This window comes from Chiloscyllium plagiosum, unplaced genomic scaffold (assembly GCF_037043375.1).
Source record: "Chiloscyllium plagiosum isolate Xiang-an unplaced genomic scaffold, Cpla_swu_hap1 HiC_scaffold_48, whole genome shotgun sequence".
Lineage (NCBI taxonomy): Eukaryota > Metazoa > Chordata > Chondrichthyes > Orectolobiformes > Hemiscylliidae > Chiloscyllium > Chiloscyllium plagiosum.
This window is the reverse complement of record NW_028270186.1, coordinates 44,016,808-44,027,448: the sequence shown is the minus strand read 5'-3', so window position 1 is coordinate 44,027,448 and position 10,641 is coordinate 44,016,808. Positions and strand designations below refer to the sequence as shown.

At 44.8% G+C, this 10,641-nt stretch overlaps 1 long non-coding RNA gene across 1 annotated transcript; it reads left to right on the top strand.

Moving 5' to 3' along the window:
• Window positions 1–1,358: 1,358 nt before the first annotated feature.
• LOC148135897 (uncharacterized) lies at window positions 1,359–7,493 on the top strand. Its single transcript, XR_015754946.1, has 4 exons — window positions 1,359–1,491; window positions 4,215–4,297; window positions 6,392–6,490; window positions 7,450–7,493. It is a non-coding gene; the product is annotated as an uncharacterized LOC148135897 (long non-coding RNA).
• Window positions 7,494–10,641: the final 3,148 nt, after the last annotated feature.

Here is a 10,641-nt window from a genome sequence, read left to right as displayed (position 1 = left end):
TTATTTAACATTATGCCTAACGGACTATCGGCAGGTACCCCGGGGTGTTTTTCATTGTCTACGCTCAAGCCTACCTCTCCCTGATCCGCCTTGGATCCCTTACTTCCCATTGCCGAGGACTTTGTAAAATTGGAGATCCCTGTACTATCCCGTGATAATCTATCACTATTTAGCCAATTCCCGGACCTTCAGTTCCGTGATCGCCCAGGTCCCTTTGCAGGCACCCCCGGTCTTTGGATTCCTGTGTCCCACGTCTCTGTAGAAAAATCTACAGGCACCCCATAGGTCCACGTTCCTCCGCAAACACGGTCTCTGCAAAATCTTGCACAGACGAGCCCCGGTCTCTAGATTCCTGAGTCCCAGGTCTCTGTAGAAAAATCTACAGGCACGCCGCAGGTCCCCAGTCCTCCGGAAAGACGGTTCCCGCAAGTCTTTTCTTACCTGGGTTCGGTGCACCGAAATTACTCGATCGTTAACCGTCCCCACTGCCTCGGCCACACCCCTCCTTTGTTCTCCTGAGCCTTCCGGATATCACTCGCTCAAGCCGCGCGGGGCGACAAGCAAGGAATCAGGGACTGCCGAACTCGGCAGGGTGCACCTTCTCCGATGTCCTTCCTCAGCCCCCCTCGCGGCCGGAGTGTTGATCGGACGAGCCCCCAAGTTTGTTCGAAACGAAAATCGCTTCTCAATAATCGCTCTAGACAAATTCAGGAAAACAAAGTTTTATTAGCAAGTCTGCAGAGTTGGGCACCCTTCTGAGAAAAGCGCGCCGAGGCTAACAATGTCTTCTGATTAAATACAGGACAAGACCCTCCCCTCTGTGGCTCTTAAGAGTCACGAGGTTCACATTCTAAACCGTTCAGTAATTTTCCATTCTACATCCTTATCTTAAAGTCTATAGCAGATGTCTCCCGAGTTGTTTTTTTCTTACCCTGTAGTCTTATCAGTCAAGGACTTATTCTTCTCTGTCAGAGTTAGTGGTCCTATTAATCAAGGACTTGTTTTTCTACTATGTCAATGTGAGTGGTCTTATCAATCCGTAGCAGCAGATGTCTCGTCTTTTATTACAGAGAAGCATGTTTTACCCTACCCCTATGGCTCTATTCCCCTTAGACTCTGGGGTCATGCACATCTCAAGTGTTTGTACCGAAATCGTCTCTCACACTTTGTAAATGAGTTATTCACTGCAGCCCAGCCCCTGACCATGTGCTGCTCTATTATCAGATTACTTTTTTCTTGAATATTTTTTACAGTCAAGAATTATTTTTTCCAACAAGCAAGTGTATTTTCCTTCCATTTCTGACTATCAAATTCTGCACTCTTTTCATTCCCTGTAATCCATTTTCCACTCCCTGAAACATCAACTGTGTTTCTCCTTCCACAGATACCAGTGATTAATGCCAAAACCCTGTTGCCTGTGGAGAGGGTGATGTTTGACTTTCTTGTACAGCTGCAGTTTGTGTGGTGAAGGTGCTCTCACAATGTGGTTGGGTAAGAGACATTACAGAGTATTCATTACAGCAACAGTGATGATTTGAAGATAATGTCCAAATCAAGAACAGTTTGTAGTTTTATCATCATGCTTATAATTTCACAAAAATACTATTGAGAACTTTAGACATAAGGCCAGAGATGGAGATATTAGGTCAGGTGACCAAATTGCCAAAAAGCAGGTTTTGAGGGATGTCTTAAAGGTGGAAAGCAAACCTATGAGGTTTTTGCGAATTTCAGATCATGCTGCTTCAGCAACTGTAGAAACAGCCACACAGGTGAAGTACTTAATTAACAAATGGTTGGGAGTCTCGAAGAAAATGGGTCGTCGAGGTCTCAAAGTGTGTGTGGTGCAGGGAGCTAGGATGATCACAGCCAGGAATTAAATCAAGTGTGAAAATTTTAAATTGAGGGATATTGGCCAGGTGCTGGCAGGTGAGACTAGATTGGGTTGGGATATCTGGTCGGGATGGACGGGTTGGACCGAAGGGTCTGTTTCCTTGCTGTACATCCCTATGGCTGTATGCTGTTGATTATAATTAGGAGCCTTTTGATGAATCAACAAGCAGAGATTTAGACTTTCTTGAGATTACAGGGAGGTTGAATGTGGGAAGCTGGGCCTGAGTGTGTTTGGAAAATGAAGTCTGGAGATAACACAAAGTGGATGAAAGTGTATGAGCTGACACAAGGGTGTAATCAGCTAGAAATAGTGGTCTTGGAGTGGGACTGAGTTATCACACTCACCTCACCTCTGGGATTTAGCTGGTTGCCAGGTTGTGAATCAGGGCGGTAACACAATCGGGAGCTGAGTGGCCCTGGTGGAGCCTAAAATGAGTGTCACTCAGCTGGCTGTTGCTGAGTAGCTGCTGCTTGGTAGCACTGTTGATGACATCTTCCATCACTTTACTGCTGGTCGAGTGTGGACTGATAGATGGGGATTGCCCTGTGTTTTTGTGTTGAACATCCCTGGGCAATGTTCCACATTGTCGGTAGCTGCCAGTGCTGGAGCGGTACTTGGCTTGGTGGGTGGCAAGTTTTGGAGCACAAGCCATCAGTATTATTGCCAGAATATTGGCAGGGCCAGTAGCCTTTGCACTACTTAACCATTTCTTGATGTGATTCAAACTGAATCGAACTGGTTTAAAACTCACATCTGTGATGTTAGAAACCACTGGAGAAGGCTGAGATGGATCATCCCACTTTGCACTTCTGGCTGCAGATTGCTGAAGATGCTGTCATCTTATCTGGTACATGGGTATGTGAGGCCCCTCCATCAGTAAGGGTGGGGATTTCTGTGATGCTTCCTCCAGTGAGTTGTTTAAATTGTCCATCACCGTTCACAACTGGGTGTGGCAGAAATGCAGAGCTCCGATCTGTTCATTGGATGTAGGATCACTTAGCTCTGTTGCTTGCTGCTGATGCTGTTTGATATGCAGATAGTTCTGTTTGATAGCTTCACCAGGTTGGCACTTCATTTTTAAGTCTGCCTGGTGCTGCTCATGGCATGCCCTCCTTTCCTGTCCATTGTGATGGGTGAGAGCAGGATTTACAAACCCATGAGATTACAGATTGTGCTGGAGTACAGTTCTGCTGCAGTTGATGTCCCACAGTGCCTCAGAGATACCCAGTCTGAGATGCTACATCTCTTCAAAGTCTGTCCCATTTAGAATGGTGATAGTGTCACTCAACACAATGGAGGTTTGTCTCAACTTTAAGGCAAGACTTTGTCTCCAAAAGAATGTGTGATGGTCGCGCATACTGATACTGTCATGGACAGATGTATCTGCAGCTTGTCAATTCATAACAATGAGATTAAGTATGTTTTTCCCTCTTGTTGGTTCCTTCACCACCCACTGCAGACTCAGTTGAGCAGCTATGTCCTTTAGGACCTGGCCAGCTCAGTCAGTAATTCTGTTGCAAGGCTCGTCTTGATTATGGACATTGAAATCCTGTACCCAGAGTACGTTTGACACCATTTTATTGCCTCAGTGCTTCCTCCAAATGTTGTTCAACATGAAGGAGAACTGATCCATCAGCCAAGGGAGGAGGGGATGTGGTAATCAGCAGGAGCCATGAGACTTCCTGGTCTCCGGGGCCAATGCTGTGTAATCCCAGGGCAAATCCTCCCTGTCTGTACACCACTGTGCCACCACCTCTGCTTGGTCTGTCCTTCTGGTGGGGCAGGACATATCCAGAGATTTCAGGAGAAAGTGAAGATTGCAGATGCTGGAGATCAGAGTCAAGAGTCTGGTGCTGGAAAAGCACAGCAGGTCAGGCTGATGAAGGGCCTCGGCTCGAAACATCGATTCTCCTGCTCCTCGGATGCTGCCTGTATTTTTCCAGCACCACACTCTCGATATCTAGGGATGGTGATGGTGGTGTCTGGTCATTGTATGTAAGGGATGATTCCGTGAGTATGACTATGGCAGGCTGTTCCTTGACTAGTCTGTGAGACAGCTCTCCACATTTTGGCACCAAACACCATATGTTAGTGAGGAGGGCGATGGAACATTGAGAGTGCTGATTCTGTGGTTGTAATTTCTGGTGACTTGTTAGTTGCCAACTGGTCCATCCAGTTTCATTCCTGTGTTGAGACTTTGCAGTGATTAGTACAGTGAGCAGCTGGCTGGGCCGCTGTCAGGTTGGTAGGATTTTTTTCGCCATTGACAATGGTTCCATGGAGATCAGGAGATTCCTAACACTTTTTTTTTTCTTGAATTCAGATTCCACCATCTGCCAAGACGGGATTCGAACCAGGACTTCAGTCGTTTGTTTTAATATTCTGGATAAAAGCTAAATACATCAGGTTTGTTCACTCATTTTAAATATCACTAACCCTGGTTTTGTTTCTATGTAAAACACTGTCCATCATCCTGACTCCTCCATCCTTCTCTCCAACAAAGAGAGAGGTGCACATGGAGTTTCTCTGTCACTAAGACTGAGATAATCAGATCTGCTGCTTCTCTCCCTCCCACTAGCCCACTGATCCAAACTGCCTCACATGGTGTTCCTGGTTTTTGTCCTAAACCTACATCTTTCTCCAGTCTCTTGTCAAGCCTTATCAGAGCTCACCTTGACCCTTTTCCCTAATCTCGCTAAACTCACTTTCTAACTCTCTTTCCTCCGCTGCCGCCTCATCACCCCCCCTCGCCAATTCATAGATATTGTTCCTTGTTCTGTCTGTTGGTCTTTTTTGGTTATGTCCTTCTCTCCCATTCTGTGAAAAACTAATATTTGACCTCACCATTGTTGGAAAATCCTGCTCCATCTCCACTCTCCCTTCCCTTTCTGAATTCCTTGCATTTGGTGTCCCTCAACGATCTATCCTTGATCTCTCCTGTATCTCACGTACATAGTGCCAGGAGGTGATATCGTCCAAAAACACTGTGTTAGGCTTGATATGTACACTGACGATGCCCAGCTCTCCCTCCCCATCATCCCTCTCCATTACTCCATTGTTACTCAGTTATCAAACTGCTTATCACATTCCTGCTACTCGATTAGCTGCAATTTCCTCCAATGAAACATTGTCACGGTTAAACCCGTTGCCTTACCTTTACCTTTCTACTGAGCCCCTCCCTCCCACTGGGAACTCTCTGAGGCAGAATGACTCTCTTCACAATATTGCTGTTATATCTGACCCCAAGGTGACCTTCTGATCAGACATCCACACAATCACAACACCAGGAATTCCAATCTCTTAAACGTTGCTTTTCTCCACCTCACCCCAGCTCCATTGCTACTGAAATCCCTTACCCGTGTCTGTGTCGCCTTAAACTTGAATAAAAAACAGAACCCTTGATTCCGTGACTCAGAATCTGGTTTCAGACTCCTCTCTCAGTATTTACCCTCAGACACATCCTCTCTGTATTTATCCTGTCAAACCCCTGAAGAATCCCATCTGTCTCAATGAGATCACCTCTCTTTCTCCAAAATCCAGTGAGTAGAGTCCCAATCTTTTCAGCCTTTATTTAAAAGATAATCCCTCCAAACCAGGGATCATCTCATTGGATCTTCCCTGAAATGCCTCCAATAAAGTGACACATTTCCTTATCTAAAGGGACCAAAACTGCTCTCATTATTGCAGATATGGTGGTCTCACCAGCACTTACACACGTTACTCTCAGGTATATACTCCAAACTCTCAGACTGAGAACCTTTGAAACAAAACATTCCATTCCCCTTCCTGATTCCCTGTTATAACTGTGTGGTAGCTTTCTGTGTTTCCTGAACAATTACCCCTGGTCCCTTTGTGCAGCTTTCTACAGTTTCCACCATTTAAATAGTACTTTGTTCTTTTAGTATCTCCTCCAAAATGAGCAACTTCCCATTTTCCCAAGTTACACCCCATCTGGCAACTTGTTGCCCCTTCTCCTGTACATCTCTCACTTTTCATAATCCTCTTAGACCTTTACAGTTATGCCTTTTCTAGGAGATATCCCCCCTTCCCATTCATCCAAACATTTACTGGGAGCACTGGGCAGTGGGAAGCAGACAGAGTTGCTATCTTTTTTGGGATACGCTTTGGAGTGATTGGGAGGATCTTCCTCCCCATTGGTCAGGATGGAGACAACTTGCCCATCGTTAGGCATTCGCCTTTCACACCCATGTCTTATTGATGAGGCAGAGCGGCAGCACGGAATGAAAGAAAAGAAAGTCATTCTTGATCCCCATATCTCACTGACGCTTGGGTCATTTTCTCCAACGTGTCAAAGAACTGCTGTGTTCAGTCACATGAGATCTCAAGTTGGAATCTCCTAGAAACCCACAGATTTCCCCCTGAGTTGACTGCTGATGTCCTCAAGGGTAATATGTACAGTCATCCTGGGCCACAAGGAGGGAATGGTGTGGGTTTCTAACTTGAACTGGTAGTGACAGATTTTATAAACTTGTATTACAGGATATTACAGGTGGACATTCAGATGGTAATCTTAGTAAATATTCTGCCAAACTCTAATTGAATTACTCAGTATATCAGACCTGGATATTCGCATTGTGTGTGTGAGTATTGTGTTCCAGATCAATCCCATTTGCTGCTTAAAAATTCTCCTTTGAATCATCGCATTCTCGCAAAAGGTCTCCCCAAACCTTTAATGTGTCATGTAATCCTTTTATGATGACGTGATGAGTGTAAGGTTTATTATTCGAATGTGTAATTTTTGTATAAGGATGTCTCAGAGAGGGAGCTGAATATTCTTAAAGGGGAGAATAACCATTTTGAGGGGAGGCTGTTGTTTATTGGTGTCAATGACATAGGAATAGAAGAGTTCACATTGTTGGATCATTGGAATCTCTTGTGGGGTAGAATTGACCTCCATCAGAAGGATGGATTGTACTGGCACTGGAAGGGAACAGTTGCTAGTGCTATTCAGGAGGCATTAAACCAGTGAAGGAATATGGGTAAACCCAGAGAGAGAGTGAGGAAGAGCTAAGTCTGACGCTGGTCCAGTTCAGACGTCAAACAGTCAAGGCAGACAAGGGCAAGGCACAGAATGAGCAGTTACACTGCATTTATTTCAATGCAGGAGGCCCGATAGGTCGGGTAGAGGAGCTCAGGGTATGGTTTTGAATATCGCACTGGGATATTATAGCAAACACAGAGGCATGACTTAATGATGGATAGGACCAGCAGCTTAATGTTCTAGTATATAGATGCTATAGCAAAGATAGAAAGGGGGTAACAGAGCAGGGGGAGAGGTAATTTTGATTAGGGATAACATTACAGCTGGGCTTCAAGAGGGTATTCCTGTGAGTACATCCAGGCAGGTTATACAGGTGGAACTGAGAAATAAGAAAGGGATGATCTCCTTATTGGGATGGTACTATTGACCCCCCCCCCCCCCCCCACTCTCCAATAGTCAGCAGGGAGTTGAGAAGCAAATTTACTAAGAGATGACTTCTCTGTAAGAATAGTATGGTTGTGTACAAGACTTGACCTTCTTTGTTATTCATTCACAGGATGAGGGTGTCACTGGCTGGGCTCAAAGGGCAGTAAAGGGTCACATTGCTGTGGGTCTGGAGTCATATGTAGGCCAAACCAGGTAAGGATGGCAGAATCCTTCCCTGAAGGATATTAGCTAATCTAATGGGTTTTTTTCGCAGTAATCAACAATGGATTCATGGTCTTTAATAGATTCTTAATTCCAAATTTTTATTGAATTCACATTCCACTCTCTGCCGTGACGGGATCCAAACCTTGGGTCCCAGAATGTTTTCTGGGTGTCTGGATTATCCATCTAGTGATAATCTCACTAGGCCATTTGGCAGGGTGAGTGACTGAGGTATCCGTCGGGCAGCACATCAGCACCAAAGATCCCATGGTCTCTGTGGAAGACAGAAAGGGCTGGGGAGGGAGATATATCCCTGGTGGTGGGGTCTGACTGTAGGTAGCGGACATAGCAGAGGTTAATGGTGATTAGTAGGTGGCAGGTGAGGACCGGGGGATTATATTCTTATTGTGGTTGGAGGGGTGGGGGGAAGGCGGAGGTACAGGAAGTGGAGGATATGCGTTGGAGTGCATTGTTGATCAAGTGGGAGGGAAATCCGGTCCTTGAAAGAGGAAACCTTTCTGGGATGTCCTGGAGTGGAATTGCTTCTTCTGGGAGCAGATATGGCAGTGGCGGAGTAATTGGGAGGACAGAATCACGTTTTTACAGGAATATACTCGAGGGTAATCAGGAGAGCAAAAAGGGGACTTGAAATATCTCTAGGAAATAGTTTAAGGAGAATCCAAAGAGATTCTACAAATACATTAAGGATAAAATAATAACCGGACAGAGAATAGGACCCCTTAAAGATCAACAAGGCCATCTATGGAACAACAGGAGGTGGGAGAAATACTATGCTATTCTATTCTAGAGAGTTTGGAGAAATAAATAGTGATAACTTGAAAAGTGTCCATATTACAGAGGGGGAAGTACTGGATGTCTTAAACAGTAGTAAGGTTGATAAATCCCTGGGACCTGATCAGGTGTATCCCAGAAATTTGTGGAAAGCTAGGAAGGTGATGGCAGTGCCCCTCCCTGAGGTATTTATATCATTGTTTGTGACAGGTGAGGTGCTGGAAGTTGGGTGCCATTATTCAAAAAAGGTGGTAAGGAAAGGCTAGGGAACAAGAGAACAGTCAGCCTAACGTCAGTGGTAGGTAAGTTGTTGGAAGGGATTCTGAGGGACAGGATTTACATGTATTTGGAAAGACAAGGATTGATTAGGGATAGTTAACATGGCTTTGTGTGTGGGAAATTCTCTCTCTCTAACTTGATTGAGTTTTTTTGAAGATGTGACAAAGATGATTGATGAAGGCAGACTGTGGACGTTATCTATATGGACACTGAACGATGTTCCACAAAGCAGACTGGTTAGCAAGGTTAGATAACAACATGAAATGGCGGGAGAACTAGCCATTTGGATACAAAACTGGCTTGAAGGGAGGAGGCAGAGGGTGGTGATGGAGGGTTGCTTTGCAGACTGGAGGCCTGTGAGCAACATTGTCCTGCAGAATGGATATTGGGTCCTGAAATAAATGACTTGGATGTGAATATGAGATATGGTCAGTGGGTTTACAGAAGACACCAAAATTGGAGGTGTCGTGGACAATGAAGAAGGTTAGTTCAGAATGCAACAGTATCTTGACCAGATGGGCCATTGGAGCGAGGAATGGCAGACTGGGTTCAATTTAGACAAATGTAAGCTGTTGGATTTTGGAAAGGCAAATCAGAGCAGGACTTGTACACTTAATGGTAAAGTCCTTGGGAATGTTGTTGAACATAGAGACCATGGAGTGCAGGTTCATTGTTCCTTGAAAGGAGAGTCGCAGGTAGGAAGACTAGTGAAGGTGGGGTTTGGTATGCTTATATTTATTGGTCAATGCACTGAGTACAAAAGCTGGGACGTCAAATTGTGATTGGACAGGACATTGATTAAGCCATTTCAGGAATTATGTTTTCAGTTCGAAATTCCCTGTTCTGGAAAGGATGTTGTGAATCTTGAAAGAGTTCAGACAAGATTAACAAAGACTTTGTTAGGGTTGGAGGATTTGGGCTACAGGGAGAGGCTGAATAGGCCAGGGTTAATTTCCCTGGAGAGTCAAAGACTGAGAGGTGACTTCATGGAGATTTATAAAATCATGAAGGGCATGAATAAGGTGAGCAGCCGGTGTCTTTCTCCCCCAGGTTAGGTGGGTTCAAGATAAGATCACATGGGCTTACGTTGAGAGGGCAAAGATTAAAAACGGATCTAAGGGGCAAAGTTTTCAAGCTGTGTGTGGTGTATGTGTGGAATGAGCTGCCAGATGAAGTAGTGGAGGCTGATACAATTACAACATTTGAAAGACATCCGATTGGGTACATGAATAGGAAGAGTTTCCAATGATACAGACCTATAGCTGGCAAATGGGGCTCCATTTGTTGAGGATTCCTAGTTGGCATGGACAAATTGGACCAAAGGTCTGTTTCTGTGCTGTACATCTCTATGACACTAATAAATGAAAATAAGATGTGTTCCTCTTTTGTGGAGAGCTAGCAGAAGCACAGATAATTGTCCTTGGAGCTGAGAAGGTTAAGCAGTGATTTTAACCAGGTGCAAATTTGTTTCTAGGATATCTAATCTGCAGAGACAGGGGAATTGTTAACAATGTCACAATTTTAGTAACTATTTTCAGGTAATTGGCAAATAATGTGAATATGTGAATGTTATTTTATTCAGTAAGTTCTGAGTACCTGGAACAGTCTGAATTGCAGCTGGACACAGACTCAGCAGTTATTCATAAACAGACTTGGAATTTTACTTTTTAAGGGAAGATTTGGGGGGTTATGGGCAAATGGGAAGGGAATTGGGACAGATTTGTAGAATATCCAGAGGGAGAGAGTACAGCCCCAATGGGCTGAATAGCCCCAGACCCTGTGCTCTGTGATACTGCCCCATTGACTGTGAATATTAAAGCTCATCCCAGGGCAGAGAGAGGGAGGATCCCACCACTCGCCTCACAATGGGCCCCGATGATTGATGTCAGCTAGGGCCAATAGGAGGCAGAGGGCAGTACTGGAGGACCAGGCCGTACCAGTTTGTCTTCCAACCAATCGGAGTGAATGAGGGCATCCTCAAGGCTGGAACTAAAGAAAGGCACATATCGCAGAGATTTGAGAAACTGGA